Source organism: Panthera uncia, chromosome D2, assembly GCF_023721935.1.
Source record: "Panthera uncia isolate 11264 chromosome D2, Puncia_PCG_1.0, whole genome shotgun sequence".
In the NCBI taxonomy this organism is placed as follows: Eukaryota; Metazoa; Chordata; class Mammalia; order Carnivora; family Felidae; genus Panthera; species Panthera uncia.
The window spans coordinates 38,001,490-38,014,521 of record NC_064818.1 but is presented as its reverse complement, the minus strand read 5'-3'; the positions used below and the strand labels follow the sequence as shown (position 1 = coordinate 38,014,521).

The following is a 13,032-nucleotide window of genomic DNA, read 5'->3' as shown; positions in this document are numbered from 1 at the left end:
TCAAGCGTTTTGAGAGGGTGTATGAACATCCCTAACTCTGCTGGAGAAAGGGGGTAAGTGGCCTTACCCTCTGCAGGGACCGCAGAGCCTCAGTGCCCTGCCCTCATGGGGAAGCTGCCTCTCCTCTCAGGTGTGAGCACAGTGCCATTAAGTCACAGAAACAAGCCAGAAAGCCACCAGGCAGCACTCCACAGATCCTGACCACATTTTCCCAGGCACTGAACAAAAACCCTCTGAGAGGTGCGGTTAAACATTCAACTCCCCACCCAAAGGTCAAGAATTAAGACTAGATGGAGCCTATGTCAATCATTATCCAGGCAGTGCCTCAGGCTGTCCTCTGAGGCCTGGCACCTGGGGCTGACCAGCCTGGAGAGGTTCTGGGCAAAGCAGGCTGGGAGAGTGGCAATGGGACGGTGTACAGGCCTTACCATGGGGCTGAACTTGAGCAAGCCAGTTCTGAAAGATACCTCTTAGAAATAAAAAGTCAATTCCCGGGGTGCTAGCATTGGATGACGCAGGAATCCTAGAATACTGAAATTGGAAGCGGGCTTCATGAAATCATTTGCTTCAACCGGCCTATTTTACTACAGTGGGGAACCAAGACCCAGAGAGCAGAAGAGGTCTGCCTGACGTCTCAGAATTGACTAGGGGCAGGACACAGACTAGAACCATGTCTTTTGACTTCCAGGCTGATGCATTAATGGCCCACGGGGGCTCCCCTCCACTCAGCACACTTCTGGGCTCCAACCCACTTTCCCGGGCTGGAGAATGGGCTGGGGAAATGTACAGGCTGTCAATAAGGAAGTGACTCTGCGGCCTCCCAAATAAATTCCCGTAAAATCGAGCAGCACAGAAGACAACCTTTGCTCCGCGGAAGCCTCTGGGACATTGTTTCCCTCCCTATGAATTAACAACAGCAGAGAGTGGGGGTTGGTGGCCACTTGTTCTGACCTCTCTGGGGTCCGTTCGGAGTTTAAATGGCCTCTTCCCCCAAGCTCTCCTGGAAATAGTCACCTACGCCTAATACCTGGAGTTGAGAAAGGTGAGCCAGGAGGAGGAAGCACAGCAAGATACTCTCCATCCCAAAGCTGGGTCTTGGAGGGGCCATCCAAATCCCTGCGCGGCCTGTAAGGTCAGGAGGTGGCTCCAAGCGACAGGATGTGCAGCTGCCAGACCTGACTCCTGGGGGCAGCCCAGAAGGAGCGATGATTCTCAGAGCATCATCAAAGTGGCGGCAGCAGCTGCTTGCCTGTTCATTCTTGAGCCCACGGGTGGGAGGCTGCCACGCCCAGCACCACGAGCTGGCCTGCCACTGTAGCGACAGACCATTCCTACTTCCTAACCTGAGGGATAGGGGCTTAGCCAATGGCAAGACTGATAAGCACAGCAGGAGTTCAAATTATAGACAGCAGTGGGTGGTGTCCCAGGAACTTCTGGTTGTCCCCCTCAACCATCTGCCCTCTCTTACTTCCGTAACAGAGCACAAACTGTTGCCTGGCACACGGTGGCTTCAAACAAGAACTGGGTTTCCAAGCCTCCCTTGGCAACTTAAGCAGGGCCCTGCCATGAAAGTCTGCTGTCCCGGGCCATGCACGCAGGGGAAGCTCCTGGAGCAGGGCTACCCAGGGTGGCCCCCAGACCGACGTATCAACACAGCCCGGGTGGCTGTCACAAATGACAATTCTCAGTCCTCACCCCAGACTTCCTAAGTCGCAACTAGGGTGGGGCCCAGAAACCTGTGTTTTAACAAACTTTCCAGATTATTCTTATATATGCTCACATTTGAAAACCACAGCCCCGGAGAATGCTGGAAGCAACTTTACAGAAGGAGCCTGGTGCCCGCACCATCTCATGGAGCGGACATTGACTCGGGCCTTCAATTTCTGAAGAGAGGAGCTCCTCTCTCAATCCATGACCACACCCGAATCCTAATGCAGGTAGGTTAGGGAAGCAGGATGATGAGAAACCGAAGCAAGTCAGCAGAAATCAGAAAAGCGATAACATCCAAGTATAATAAATAATGAACAGAAAACAAGATGCAAGGAATAAAATCAAGAATATCTGGTATGTGGGGTGGGGGGGGGGGGGCCTGGCTGGCTCAGTTGATGGAGCGGGTAACGCCTGATCTCGGGATTATGAGTTCCAGCCCCATATTGGATGTGGAAATCACTAAAAAAAATAAAAACAAAAATAAAATTTTATGTTTATTTTTGAAAGAAAGAGGGAGAGTGCATGCACATGAGGGGGAAGGGCAGAGAGCGGGGGACAGAGGATCCCAAGTAGGCTTCACGCTGACAGCAGCCCACACTGGGCTCAAATTCATGAACTGTCAGATCATGACCTGAGCCAAAGTCAGACACTTAACTGCTGAGCCACCCAGGAGCCCCTTAGAAAAATAAAATCTAAAAATAATAAAATAAAATAAAATAAAATAAAAAAATATATATGTCTCTCTATAGGTAGATAGATAGATAGATATAGTATGTAAACAGTATTAGGTAAACAGAAAGAAAAACTATTAGTGGAAATACTTATATTAAAAATATGTTGAAGACTGTTTCAATAACCCTGCCTCAGCAGGCTGAGGGTTTTTTCCAGCCTGTTTTTCAGCCTTTTGCCTTTACCTGCAAATACAGGACTTGGAAAACTACTCGCTAGGATTTCCCCTGAAATCGCTGATGTGACTTAAAACACAAAGATACAAAAGGGTGTAAGATTTGGGGGCCCACGTCTTTGTATCTGACATTGGGCCCTCGGACATTTTTGTGTACTGACTATTTTGTCACATACCTTGTGGAATCGAGAAGGGTCACGTGCTGTCCCAAACGAGGAAGGAACAGTGTAATTGCCAGTCAGAGCTGACTGTGACTTTGGACATAAAGGAAGGGGCAGATATGGAGAGATGCGGCACCTGGGCCTGTCCTTGGGGCTTGCAGGCAAATCTTACTTTACCCATCCCTCCTAAGAAGTTGGGACTGGATTATTTCATGATTATCAGGGAGCTGAGAAGCAGGTGGGGGAGACCTGAGCACCACCTACTCCACACAAACCTGAAAGGAAACTAAACAGACCACGTTGTAAAACGTGCAAAACACTGGAAAACCCCTAGCTGATGCCTCCCTCTACATTTCTGAGCCTTTCACTTACTCTCTTAAAAAATACACATATTGGGGCGCCTAGGTGGCTCTACACCCAACATGGGGCTCGAACTCACAACCCTGAGATCAAGAGTCGCATGCTCTTCCAGGTGAGCCAGCCAGATGCCCCACCACGTAGATCAGTTTTGATCCAAGGATGTTTTAGAAGACAGCATCCTGGGTTTCTGAGTATTTTCGTGGAGCAGTATGATCATATTTTAATGTTGACTGGGGCTTTTATTGGGTTATAATTACTAAATGTGATCAGGAAAATTTCTTCTCATTGGGCTGTATTAAGATTTTCTTTGTGGCAACTACATGACCCATACCAGAAGGTTTCACGGACGGGGAAGGCTGTGTATTCTCTGTGGGACACATACTCTAGATGTATCTGTTAACTTGAGCTTCTCTGCATTTCCTTGAGTATCTATCAATTATCAGAGGTGCTCCAAAAATTTCTCATTATGATCTTTATTTAAGTCAAGCTGTACTTATATTTATTCTAGATGTATTAATCTGGCATCCGTGGTTGGTGTATACACGTTCATCACGCTTATCTTTGCGGATTGTAAGGGCGTCTGCGTGGCTCAGTTGGTTGAGTGTCTGACTTCGGCTCCGGTCATGATCTCAGGGTTCATGGGTTCAAGCCCCGCGTTGAGCTCTGTGCTGAGAGCTGGGAGCCTGGAGCCTGCTTTGGTTTCGGTGTCTCCCTCTCTCTCTGTCCCTCCCTCACTCATGCTCTGTCTCTCTCTCTCAAAGATAAATAATAAAACATTAAAAAAAAAAGACATTAAAAAAATTAATTAAAAGACTAAAAATAAATGAACCAATTTAGATATTAAAAGTAGAGCAACAAAATAACCAAAAGAAGGAATGAATAATGATAAAGGCTGAAATTAAGGACCAACAAACAGAAAAAAGTGGAAAGGACACACAAAAAATTATTTTCCAGTTAGCATATCCAGTTGGATTCCCATTCATAATATATCGCAAAGATGTATTACAAGGCCTGTGATCTGTCCCTGATTTGGAAAACTTAATGTCATAAAAATGTCAACTCTTCCTTATAAATAAATACATTCAATGACATTCCAATTCCAATTTCAAGTTACAAAAACAGTCAACAGTCTCAGTGCCCATCGATAAGGGAAAAGTTATATAAATTATGGTCCATCTGCACTATAGAACATTCCACAGCTGCTACTGACCTGGAGGAATGCAAACCCAGAGTTACTGCCCGTGATAAATTAATCAAAAACACAAGCTACAGAGTAAGGTGTGCAGTATGAATCCATTCTGTGAAAGAAGCAAACATTTACAGGTGCCTTTGTCTACATGACACAGAGGGACACAGGGAGAGACCCTTGGCTGCAGGCCACCCACTGTGCTAACTTCCTAGGTGGAATGGGAATAAAAGAATGAATTGAGAAACAGAAACAAATATCCCCTCAGTGCAGGCCTCCTGCAGCACCACCCAATCCCTCTTCTTCCTTTCAAAGCCAACATTTTCAAAGCCTGTCTACACTCAGTATCCCCAGATCCCCACCTCCTACAGCTCCTGCACCCGTTCATCCCAGTCTGGCTTCTGCTCCAACATCCCACCAAAACTGCCCTGGCTAAATAAAGTGCCGAATATCCTCCTTGTCGCTTCCCACAGCAACAATGGACACCGCTGGCCATCCCTCCTACTGAGGTGGACTCACCCTGGCCTCTGTGATCTGACACTGTCCTGCTTTTCCTTCCCTCTCATGGACTGCTCTTTTTCTGGCTCCTTTATAGGCTCATCTTCCTTGACTCAGCTTTCAAGGTGAGTTCCTCAATCTCATCATGCCTTAAATCAGATACAATCCGGACAAAAAAATGTCCCTCTAGCCCAGACCCCTCCAAAGCCCCCCACATACCTGCCTACTTGGTACCTCAGAGGCACGTCAAACGCTACATGTCCAAGACTGAACTCATATGATCATGCCCACTCTCCAGACCTGGTTCTCATCCAGTGTTCCAGGTCTCAGGGGAATCCAGGGGGACAACCTAGGGTGGGTGGGGTGGCCTTTGCTTTTATGCACACAGCACAAGGCTAGGCAGAGAGTGGGTGCTCACTAATGTTGAGTTCAACAGAAACACGCCTTGTCACCCACTTCCTAAAAATAGCCATGACCTTTTAGGTGGACACAGCACGCTCACATCTGCTACCACCAGCCCCCCCCCAAAAACAACCACCCCCCCCCCCCCCCCCCCAGAGATGCCACTCGCGGGCTTAACCTGCCACATGCTCCCTCCACCCTGCTACCCTCCTCTGGGTTTCTCCTCTCCACCTTCACTCAGATTCCTCTCATCTCACTGTCCTCCTGGCCAGCCTCTCCCCAGGCTGTAGGTGTCAAAGGCTGGAGCCACGGGACTTCCCTCTCAATTTCAGGAGCAATTCTTCCCTTCTTTTCTGCTAAGGCGTGGCACTTTCAGGAGCACAAGCCCATGGAAGACCAGACACTAAGGGATCACAGAACCAGGACTCAACCACCTGCACACTCCAATCCCGTTTCAAGTTTCCTTGCAGTAACACCCTCAGGGGTATCAACATTGTCATCACTACATCCTAACTGATCTTAAACTCCCTTTGCAAACAGTTTCCGCAATCAACCATCTGAGGTAGGCATTTTTACCATTCAGAACACTGGGACCCTGTGTGGCTCCATGGCTTGTCCCAAGTGACCCACAACGGATGAGAACTCTGTCTATCGACTCCTCGTTTGCCCTCACCCCGTTACTTTCTCCCATCAGTGTATCTGAGTCACTGTTCAGGCGGTACTGTTAGGATCCTCCCAAATACAAGCCACCAGGTGACATCAGACGGTTATTTTGTGGGGTAAAGGGGCCAGAGTCAGTAGGCCTACGGTGGTCGGTTTCCGGTAGTTATTAGAAAGTTCCACTGAGTTTCAACAACTCCCTTTAACAATGCAAATTTCCAACAAAGAAACTTCAGTTTTTTTCATTTCCCCTAAGGACTTTCCTATCTAGGATCATTCAAACTCCCAGTGCTCCAGAAGACAACAGCATCAAGAAGGTCCTGTAGAGAAAAATCCGGGGAAACCTGTCGGCTTGCCTGGTTGTGATTGTGTAGCACACCCGCACACAGACTCCTCCCTGAGTGCTCCCCATGGGACCAAGTGCCTGGAGCTGCTCAGGCTTAAGGGGGAAAGACAGAAGCTAAGGAGAGAGAGAAGGAAGTGAATCCAAGGGGAAGGAGGGGGAGTTCCAGAAAGGCTCTGGGTCCTCTGAACATCCAGCACTCAGCACAGATTTTGTTTCTACATTTACCTCCTGCCTACACTGGCTTCCCCGCCCCCCCGCCTCCCCTTCACCCCCCCCACCCCACCCCCCCTGTTCTGCAGTGAACAGCAAATTGCCAAGAACCCACACTAACCTATTCTGGCTAGATTCTTACTGCTGTCACCAGGAACTACCCATCCTCCCCTGAATCACAAGACCAAGGCATCACTAATCGATCTTGGCCTTCTAGGTACAGCAATCCAGGATGGGCTCTGTCACCCTTGCCCTGGCTACATAAGGGAATCAAAGAGGACTCTCAGCCATCTCCTACTCTCACCTCTCAGTCTGAACTTAATTCTATTTCATTCTCCTTTTTTTTTTTTTTTAAACCAATCCAAACCCAGCCTTCAAGGTCTAATATCAAAGAAAACCTTGCTTCTCTGGCCTGCCTCTTTCAAGCAGCTAACATCTGCTGAGCACATACATTAGGCAAGGCCCATCCTGGGTATTGTGAGACCAGAGATGGATAAGAAACAGACCCTACCTTCCAAAGAGGAAGGACAGGGCAGAGACAAGACATGTGGTCATACAAATACCAAGCAAGGTGAGTACTGAACAGTGGTGCCAAAGGAGTGGAGGAGGAGGACTTTGTGGGCTCAGGGGATGTCATGTCCCTTTCTGCTAGGAGGAGGCACTCGGATGGCTCTCAGGAGGGTGGTGAATAATGGGCAGAAATGGGGAAGGAGGGCATTCCAGGAGGACAGAATGACATGAACTGAAACAAAGGAACTGGCAGAAGGGCAGTTCAATCTGAACCCTCAGCTGCATGAAAGAAACAACAGCTATTATTATTGTATTATTATTATGGCTGACACAGATTATGACTTATGAACCAGGCCCTGCTGTAAGCTTTATCTACTGTGGGTGCTATCCACCTGGAGCACAGGGGTATGGTGTACCAGTCACCAGTTCAGGTCAATGCCTGGGTTGTATGGTTGCAATATAATAACTCACTGAATTCTCAGTGACCCTGTAAGGTAGGTACTATTATTACCTTCACTTAAACGATGAGGAAACCAAGGCACGGAGACTAGTAAGAGACAAGATTCGGGAGGGATGCGGGACCCCAGGGACTGAGCACCCAATGCCAAAGCAACAAATTTCCCTGGCACCTCACTTGGCCGGTCTTCTCAGGGACCACCTAGAAGCACAGAGAGTGCCTTTGAGGGAAGGAGCACTGTCATTCCTCCTGGAATCCCCAACAATTGACTTTAGCAAGGAAGGAATGAAGGAACATAATGAGAGCCATTTAGGACTGAGCAAGAGAACACACCCTGCCGGTCCAGCTCCTGGACTCAGCCCTGCCCTCCCCTGCAAGTTTTGTTCCTTGTTGCGTGAGCAGGGAAGAGGCTCACCCCCACAGCACCAGTCCATGCCTAGGTCAGGGCAGCCAGGAGCAAAGCGGGGGCTCAGGAGAGAGAGCAGAGTGTCTGGCTACCTAGGATACCCAGAGTGTCTTAAAACACCCAATCTCCATAGCAAGGTCACTGATGGGGAGAGGAGGGGGGGGGGGCATAAATGCTCCCGGGGCCAACTGTAACCGTCTTGGGCTAGAATTGGCTAGCTTAACTCCCCTCCTCGGAAGGGGAACTTCACAACTGTCCTTTAAGCCAATAGACTTGGTTTCTGCCTATTTAAGCCTTCAAAGGGCTGGGTAGGGCCCAGGGGGAGAGAAAAGTTCAAGAAACCCTCCCTGAAACTGTGCTCGAGGGGAAAAGCAGAGAAGGTAAACACACTGGTGAACACAGTACCCCGGACGGTTCCGCATTCTCTCAAAGTGCCTTACAAACACTCTCCAACGGCGGCAGCTCCCAGGATTTGCGTCCTCCCAGGTTCAGAAGGAAAGTTCCTGAAGCCAGCCTCCCCTACTAGCTCTCCTTAGCACAAGCCTTTCCGGGAAGGGCACATACACTCTCGAGAACTCAGCTAGGTCAGAGGGGCCCGGGCCATAGGCCATCCCCATACCAGCCAGTCGCCTTCTGGTCACAGATTCACCCGGTCCCAAGTTCACCCAGTCGTCTCACGCCGACCCCGAACCTGCAGAGCCCCAGACCCCCGCCGAGCAACACAATCACGTGGTCCTGGCTACGGGGGCCCGGCCTATGCACCTCCCACCCCACAGGGAGGGCAGCCATCTACTGACAGCCAGGCCGACGCAGCCCGTCCGGAACCGACAGCCCGACACCATCATCCCCCCCCACCACCATGCCTTGCAACCAGGAAGCCGCAGGGCGGGGGCGAGAGCGAGCGCGGGGTAGTCCCGGGCCTCACCGGGCGGGCCACCACGCACTGCAGCCGCCCGGTGTCTGCCGCCGCCCCGCCGCGTGTCGGGCAGCCCTCACTTACCTGGCCACTGACCACAGGGGTGGGGGCCGCGAGGGACAAAGGGGGCCGCAGGCAGCGGCGTCTCTCTCCGCGGGCGTCCGGCCGCGGCGCCTTGGTCGGCCTGGAGCTCTGTCCCACTCCGGCTTTCTGGGCACTCGGGGCACTTCGGGCACTTGGGCTCCGCAACACCCAGGGCGGGTCGGGAGGAGGAGCCGGGCGGGCGGAAAACTCGGCTGGGCCCCAGCGCGCCCCGGGGCGGAGCCGCTCGCACTGGGGGCGGGGCGGGGCTGGGGGCGGGGCCGATGTGCGGCCCCGCCCCTAGGTCCTAGCCCAGAGGGCTGAAGAGCTGAGAGCTGCCTCCTGAGGCCGGGGAAGAAACACTCCGGCTTGCCGGCTCTCTTTAACCGGCAGGGGATCCCGCGGGCTCTCGGAGGTCGGCGAGAAGTAGCAGCTCCGCCCGCCTTCTCCGACGGTCTCGCTCTCCGCCGGGCACGCCCTGCGCCGCGATCTCGGGGCGGGCGTTCCCCAAGCCCGCTCTGGCCTGTGTACCGTTGTTAGCGACTCTCCTTAAGGTAAAGAACACTTTGCACGCTAAAATGGCCACGCAACCGTATGGAAATGGTGGGGGTAGGGCGAGTGGCTGTACAGTGGAGAAACCCAGCAAACTACCTTAGCCAGGTGATCAAGGTCAACATCAAGAGAGAGAAATCAGCTGTGAGAGTAGGTGCCGATTGTGGTCTTCCTCCCAAGAATACATATTCCCAGTCTATGGGAAAAACACCAGCCAAACCCTGGTTGAGGGATGTTCTACAAACTACTTGGCCAATACTCCTCTAAATTGTCAAGGTCATCAAAACCAAGGAAAGTCTGCAAACACGTTGTTACAGCCAAGAAAGCCTACGGAGATAGGAAAATAATGTAGTGTGGTATCCTGGATGGGATCCTGGTAAAAGGACATTAGGTAAGAACTAAGGAAATCTGAATAAAGTATGGACATCAGTTAATAAGGCATCAGTATTGGCTCATTCATTGTAGCAAAAGCACCATACTAATAGAAGATGCTAATAATAGAAGAAACCAAGTATTAACTTCTCATTTTTTTCTGTAAATAGAAAACTATTTTTTTTTAATGTTCATTTTTGAGACAGAGCACTAGCAGGGGACAGACAGAGAGAAAGAGGGAGACTCAGAATCCGAAGCATGCTTGGGGGTTGGGGGAGAGCTCGAGCTCACCAACTGTGAGAACATGACCTGAGCCCATGTCAGACGGTTAACCGATTGGGCCACCCAGGTGCCCCAATATAAAAACTATTCTTAAAAAGAATAGTTAAAATTCTTAAAAAAATTTTTTTAAAGTTTATTTTTGAAAAAAATGTTACACAGGTAATAAATGAACAAATGGTAATTTAAAAGCAGTTTTTAGAAACTGAAATTCTTTACTCTCCCAAGACTTTTAGGCGTGCCCTTCCAGATCCTTCTCTCTGCAACACTCTACTTCTACTCTAGGTGAATATATTCACCTAGATGTACTGTTTAAAATGATAATTGCAGTAATTTTTTTTCAATGTGTTTTACTCATTGCATCTTGCAGGGTCTTTCCCCGCAAGCGTACCTTGATCTACTTGATTCTTCCTAAGGATTGCATGGTGCGCGCCATCGTGCGTGTCACCTAGCTCCTTAGGGAAGGACATTTAGGTTGCTGCAGGTTTGGGGCTATTGCAAACAGCGCTGCTGGTCTTGTTTCCATTTTTCAGAGCGCACGGAGTGGGAGAGACTGGGCGCAGTAGGCCAAAGGGGAGACTCTGGCCTCGGCTCTGCAGGGGGCAGGGGTGCGGGTGCCTTGCGGCAGCCGCGCCCTCCGGCAGCCTGCTGCCTCCAGACTCGGAACCCCGGGACCCAGTCATTTTCCACGGCCTCTGCAACACCCCTCCCTGCAAGGCGCGGCCCGTTTTCGGAGCTGGACTGCATTTTTTAGAGATGAGTGGCCGGGTGAGCCTGAAACCCTGGCCAAAGGCTCCAGTGCGACACGGAGGAAATGCCCCGCCCCCACCCCCAGCAGAAGAGAGGCCGAGGTCAGTGGCACCTGGAGACTCTGCCGAGGTTGGGAATTACTGCGGTGGGGGCGTCCGCGGCGACACAGGAACGGCGTCGGGGTGAAGCTCCCACCGAGCCCGCGGGGTTCCGAGGAAGCTTCCGTCGCCCGGCGCGCTCTGGGCCGGGGGTTTTGTCGGGGAAGGTCACCTGGCGCCCACCAGGCCTCTGCCTGGGCACCCTGCCCCGGCGCCGCGCGTCCCGGCGGCCTCAAAGTCAAGCTTCTTCGAATGGCTCACTTTTTTCGTAGATGAGCGACTGCCTCTTTAAATACTACCTTAAAAAAATAAATAAATAAACAAATCAGGGTTGGAATTCCTTCTGCACGTAGCACACACTTTCTGGCATCGCAACTGAGCTCTTCAAGGCCAGGATGGTGAATAGCTACCACTGTGCTCCCCTTACTGTGACTCAACCGTTTACTTTCAACAAACGTGTGTGGAGCTCCGACTCGGTGGGAACACTTGGGTGGGGGAAACGACTCTAGGTTTGGTGTGCAAACACCTGGGTTCTGTCACTTGAAGTTACATGTTCTTTGAGCCTTGGTTTTCCCGCCTAGAAAATCTTCAAAATGATCTCTGAAAACCTGTAATCACTGCTTCATCGCTGAAAGGAGCTGCTAACAAGCATCAAACGAGGTAAGGGAGAGTAAGTGCCTTATGATAAGTCCGGGGCTGCACAGCCCCGAATAATAGTAGGAGACTCTTCTGATCGTTCTTACATTGAGTCATTCGACAATGATTGAGTATGGCCAATGTGACAGCCCTCTGCTGGGTGCCACAGAGAGGGACAAAAGGAAATTCTCTTGCTCTAGACTCCCATCTCTTCTCATGTGGGGAAACAAATCGTAAATACCTCACAGAATACAGGCTTGTAAAAAGAATCGTTCTGGGTGAATGAGCAGCCAGTGTAGAGGATGGGATGCAGAACGGCTTCTTCTATCTGTCTGGCCAGACTTTTCAATCGACTTTTAATTTTCAAAATCATGTTTATTCTCCCCCCCGCCCCCAAGTATCTATTGCTTTCATTTCTGCTTTTTATCTTTGTGGGTTTGTTCCTTCTTTCTTTGGATTTGCCCTAGTGCTCTTTCTCTGGTTTCTAGAGTTGAACTTTAGGGCCATTTATTTTCCAAATCTTTCTGTTGTTGCTTTGTAATAAATATATATAAGACTATAAATCTCCCTCTACATCCTGCTTTAACTACATATCACAAGTTTTTAATATGCCATGCTTTTGTTATCTCTCAGTTATAAATATTTTGGTGTTTTTTTTTTCTCTTAGGATTTTATCCCTAATTCATGGATTATTTAGAAGTGTGTTTCCATTTTTGTTTCACAGTCATGGCTTTTTAAGAAAACATTTTGTCGTAGATTTCTAATTTTAATGCTTGGAGATGAGAAAATGTGCTCTTTTTAGAATTTGTTGAGACTTCTTTGTGACCTGATAGACAGACTTTTTTTTTTTTAATGTCCCAGTTTTTGTAAAGGCACAAGATTCTAGTATTTCTCCATCCACTTTGCTAATCTAGTTATTTAGCTTGTTTATACCCCAGGCTTTTTTCCGTTCAATCTGCTGATTTCTGAGAGAGTCAATTTAATGTTTTCTGCTTTTATTGTACTTTACCAGTGTTCTCTATAATTTGGTCTCATTTTGCATTATAATTTTGAGAACAAATTATTAGGTTCACGTAAGTTCATAATCGCTTTATCTTTTGATGACTTATCTTCTTTTATTGCTTTTCTCCTTGAAAAATTATGATGCCTGATATTAGTATTGCTATCTAAGATAGTATTTGTCTCGTATGTTTTTCCTCTCTTTTTTCAGGCTTTACTCTTCTTTAGGTTCGTCTCCTGGAAATGACATACAATTTTTTGTACCAATCTTAAAAAAAAATCCATCTGAGTATCTGCTCTTTTTTAAGTTTATCTGTTTTGGGGAGAGAGAGAGGGAGGGGAGGAGAGAGAGAGGGAGACAGAGAATCCCAAGCAGGCCCCACATTGTCAGCGCAGAGCCTAACCCAGGGTTCAACTCACTAACAGCGAGATCATGACCTAAGCTGAAATCAAGAGTCAGATGCTTAACTGACTGAGCTACCCAGGTGCCCTCTGAGTATCTGCTTTTAATTGGTGAGTTTAGTTTATATGAATAATGA

The 13,032-nt window shown here is 49.1% G+C and overlaps 1 protein-coding gene and 1 long non-coding RNA gene across 9 annotated transcripts in view; one reads left to right on the top strand and one right to left on the bottom strand.

The window, feature by feature from the left end:
- The window catches only part of ANXA11 (annexin A11), a 44,949-nt gene extending 35,953 nt beyond the window's left edge, over positions 1–8,996 (bottom strand). The window contains exon 1 of the mRNA XM_049645271.1: positions 8,811–8,996. The gene's annotated coding sequence lies outside the window, so the exon portion shown is untranslated. The remainder of the gene's footprint in view (positions 1–8,810) is intronic.
- Positions 8,997–9,040: 44 nt separating this feature from the next.
- The window catches only part of LOC125932749 (uncharacterized), a 33,908-nt gene continuing 29,916 nt past the window's right edge, over positions 9,041–13,032 (top strand). For 6 of the 8 annotated variants that reach the window (XR_007460737.1, XR_007460739.1, XR_007460740.1 and 3 more), the window contains exon 1: positions 9,100–11,518. This is a non-coding gene — a long non-coding RNA (uncharacterized LOC125932749). Of the gene's footprint in view, positions 11,519–13,032 lie in introns of all 8 variants that reach the window. The other 2 variants (XR_007460736.1, XR_007460738.1) reach the window with 2 other exon arrangements.